The 4,292-nt window shown below is 59.1% G+C and overlaps 1 long non-coding RNA gene across 1 annotated transcript; it reads left to right on the top strand.

Annotated features, from left to right (window-relative positions):
* Positions 1-334: 334 nt before the first annotated feature.
* Positions 335-2,010, top strand: LOC109276868 (uncharacterized). The gene is made up of 3 exons (XR_002084880.2): positions 335-507; positions 1,572-1,648; positions 1,819-2,010. It is a non-coding gene; the product is annotated as an uncharacterized LOC109276868 (long non-coding RNA).
* The last annotated feature ends 2,282 nt before the right edge of the window (positions 2,011-4,292 follow it).

Raw genomic sequence — 4,292 nt, 5'->3', positions numbered from 1 at the left:
CTGCACCCCAGGTTTGGCCAAACAGCTCCTCTGAACTTCTGGCTTTCTGTGCTTCCCTCCAGCACGGGTCCCGTCACACGGAGTGATTTTGACATTACCCTCGTGCGCACCCGTGCGTCACGCTCCTTGAGAGTGGGGGACGGTCTTACTTAGCAACCCCACGACTTTGGAGGGAGCCTGATAGGCACACGGCGGGGCTCGGTAACGATGCCTGCATTGGTTGGCAACCTCCATGAGGGGGGTGTGTGTTCGTGTCTCTTCCTAGGACTCCACAGGAATCACGTTCGCGTGTTTAAGCTGCAATCAGCACAGTTGTTAGGACGATCGCCGCAGCCATCGGGTGCTTTTGTTGTTTATGAAGTGCTGGGCCAGTTGCTGGGCACCGAACAACAGAACGTTCTGTGATACCGGAAAGGCCCTGTATCTGCCCTGTCCAGCAAGGGAGCCACCAGCCTCCTGTGAGCCTCTACTGTGGGGACTGGATCTCCCGCCTCCGGGAAGCGCCGGGTAAGTCCTGGCTGTGGGGGAACAGACATCCCCTTCTGTTGAGTTGACAGGCGCAGGCAGGGGGGAGCAGAACTGACCTCCAAACGGCACGGCTGGCTTTGCTCTACGAAGAGTCCCGTCCCTCCATGTCCCACCCCCTTCCCAGGACCTGGCACGTGGGCACTGATTGGACATTTGGCACTCAAGGCCGCTCCGCTCGCCAGCTCCCACCCACCTGCCTCCCTCCCTCCTCAATTAACTCAGCAGCAGCGACTTTGTTTCCCTTTGCCAAGATCGGGAGCTGGCATCCTGGCATGTGCCAGCCCCAGTGGGGTGGAGGTGACGGGCGCCACACGCCTGGCACTGCCCCTCATTGGAGCAGCCTCCCCGCTACAGAACCTCAGGTCCCTGGGGAGCTGCCGGCTGGCTGAGCGACAGGCCCCGGGCTCAGGGATCTGCGTGGCAGTTAAGCCTGAGTTGAGTTAGTGCAGGCTGGGTTGTGGCTCCTCCCAGGATCTGCCAGGGGCAGGCAGGCAGGCAGGCGGATGTCTCCATCCTGGGAAGGGCTGGCCGGCAGCCCAGGGGGCGGGGCGGGGCAGGAGAGGGAGAAGGAGGGGCAGAGGCTCCTCTCCAATTAACAGGGGTGGGGGAGCAGGGCCCCCGGAGTGTCCTCAGAGGGCTCCTCCCGGCTAAACCTCTGTGGCCCCTCTGTCCCAGGCCTGCCATCGAGGCATCCGTCTTCCGTGCACTCACCTGCGGGGGAGGTGTGGGCGGGTGAGCAGCCTCCCAAGCCCCGAGCCCAGCCCCCAAGTCCCAACCCCCCGGGGCCTGCATTTTGAACAATTCCCCCAAGGTGACCCTGAAGCCGTGGTCCGAGGGCCACGTTCTGAGAACACTGCCCTGGTCCTCCCCACCAGGGAGTGGCCGGGCTGGAGGGGACCCCTGCCTCAGCTCGTCCAGGCCCCGGTGGTATAGACTTGTAGACAGAGGCCCAGAGACCCGAACGGGGCAACCCATGGCAGCTGGCCGCACGGTGAAGGCTGAAGTCGAGGACAGAGCTCCACAGTCTCCTCTGCCTCCCACAGCCAGGACCGAGTGCCCAGACAGAAGGCGACCCCGGGGGAGTCGTGCGGACACTCCACTGCCCCTAAAGGTCCAGGACGTGAGGTGCCTATCCAAGAGAAGGGCTGAGTCCCTGGGGACCGTGCCCAGACCCCCTCCCTCCGCCCGAATCCCCGGTCCCTGGCTGCTCGTTAAGACTGTCTACACTTGTTTCCTCCCAGGGGTGGATATGGAGAAGCCACCTGACCTCGGCCCGTCCCAACCCTGCAGGTGACCCTTCCTGGCCCAGGTGACCCTGACCAGGGCCCAGAGGCCCCGCTCTGACAGGCAGATGCTACCTGGGAGACAGGCCCAGCGCGGACACAGGACTGTGGGACGGTGTGCCTCTCAGTATGGTTTCTCTGCTCGCCCCTAAAATGGCCCCTGGTGGCTGAAGGAATAAACGCGGAGAAGTACCTGGCACATGGAAGGTTCTCCACTGTTTGTGGAAAGGGGGGAAGGGCAGGAGGAGAGGGAGGAAGGGAGGGTGGGAGGGAGGGAGGAGGAGGAGTGCAAGGGGAGGGAGGAACCATTTTCTGAAAGCTGGTGGGGGAACCGAAGGATTCCTGAATTGGATCCAGAAGCCTCGTGTTTTGATCTCTGCCCTGTCCTCTGGCTGCGTGGCCTCGGCTTCTCTCTCTCTCTCCAGATGGCCTTGGGGACTTCCTCTCTTCAAGCCCGCGTCTGCGTCTGTAAGGCGCGGAGTGGGCCCGGATGCCCTGCCATTCGCTCTGACATTCTAGGCTCCCGGCCCCCCCCCCCCAGTGCGGGTGGGATCTTCTCCGGAAATGGCTTTTCCGGCCTCTGAGCTCCCTCCGGGCTCCCTAACGGGCCGGGAGCGGCTGGTGGAGCATCTGCCTCCCAGCCTCGTGCAGGTGAGGTTCATCAGTAACGACAGGAAAGGATGTCAGGCTGCGTCTGAAGCCACCAGGGGCCCAGCAGCCTGCTGCTCTTTGTCATAAAATATGTTGTCACCTGGGGAAGCATCATCACGGATGAAATATTTCAGGAGACAAAAACAAGAGGTGCATTGATTTTTTTCCACGAGGTCAGACAACTTCTGGGAAGCCTCTTGTAACTCAGCTGTCATGGTGCCTGTCCCCGAGCATTCGCCTAGACTGCGATGTCAGCGGCCTCTGACCCAGGCGGGCTCCCTTCGCTGATCACAGGCTGTCCTTCCCAGGGGCCCGCAACCTCATCCGGCCTTCCCAGACGCGGGGGGAGGGGGGGGGCACAAGAATGACCTGGACCCAGGGAACGCTTCCTCTCCAGATTTATCCGAATTGGCCCCGAGGAAGTCCTGCACAGGTGGCTCCGGCAGGGCTTCTGCGGATGAGCGAAATTTGTCATCGGTTTATGGCGCCCGCAGAGACGCCTGCCGGGTTTCCCGGCCGGCACCCCCCGCCCACAAAGCCGAAGGCACTGTTCTAACATCCAGTGTGATCACGGCCAAGTTGAGGTAGAGTGAGGCCACCAGACCGGAGGGAATTGCCACGGACAAGACGGTTTGTGACTCACAGAGCCCGAGGAGAGGGGCCACGTGGCGAAGAAGTGGGAAACACGGCAAGAACGTTTCTCGTGGTTTCCGTGGGAAGGGCCCAGTGGGTCAGGGGAAGCAGGTTTACCTGCTTCAGGGGGCTCTGGGGCATAGGAGCTGTTCTCGGTTGTCTCCTACCTGATAAGTAAGGTAGGTAGGTGGTGGGGGGGGGTGGGTGGCCAAAGTGCGAAAGCCCAGCAAACAAGGTGGTGGGGTGTGGGTTCTGGATTCGTCGGTTCGTATCTAAAAAGTGGGTTCAGGTGAATTGTTTACAATATCTAAGGATTGGCTCTCCCTGGCCGGAGGAGGGAGGGAGGGTCCCTCTAAGGCCAGCAAAGCCCCAGATGTCAAAGTATCATGTCTATAAAAGACCTGCGTGTTTAAGACAGAGTTGAAGGGGATGGCCTTCATTTGCATATACAAATCAGAAGCTGTAGGGGGGGGCGGACACCTAAGCAGAGATTGTAACGTTATGGGTCCTAGCGGGTGCCTTTTGGGCATGGGATGTAGGAATGAGCCGTCCAATAGGACGGCCACCAGCCACGTGTGACTCTTACTTTTTTTAATTTTTTTAATGTTTATTTACTTTTGAGAGAGAGAGAGAGTGTGCTCGCAGGAGTGGGGGAGGGGCAGAGAGAGAGGGAGACACAGAATCCAAAGCAGGCTCCAGGCTCTGAGCTGTCAGCACAGAGCCCGACGCGGGGCTCAAACTCGAGAACCGTGGGATCATGACCTGAGCCGCAGTCAGACGCTTCACCAACTGAGCCACCCAGGTGCCCCAGGAGTGACTCTTAAGTTCTCGACGTGCAAACTGAGACGTGCTCTATGTGTAAAAGTTGAAAGACTTCGTATGAATCAAAGATGGGAAATACCTCATTAATCATTTTCATATTGATTATGTGTTCAAGTGACAATATGCTATTTGTCTCTTTTTACTGTATCTGCTAGAAATCTGAAAATGACCTCAGTGGCTCACAAGCTTTTCCCATTGGATAGCACTGCTCTTGACCTCTCCCAAAAAAGGGACCCAGGCACACACAACTCTGTCGAAATGTAATACTGAGGGATGGGATCCTTTACTCTTTCTTTCCAGAGCTAAAAGGACCCTAGAGAAGGAGGCGATCCAGCCTTTCTGACAGCAGGCCCCAGACACCCCCCGCCCCCGACA

Source organism: Panthera pardus, unplaced genomic scaffold (assembly GCF_024362965.1).
Source record: "Panthera pardus isolate Hobbes unplaced genomic scaffold, ASM2436296v1 HiC_scaffold_3, whole genome shotgun sequence".
Lineage (NCBI taxonomy): Eukaryota > Metazoa > Chordata > Mammalia > Carnivora > Felidae > Panthera > Panthera pardus.
This window is presented reverse-complemented; position numbering and strand designations above follow the sequence as displayed.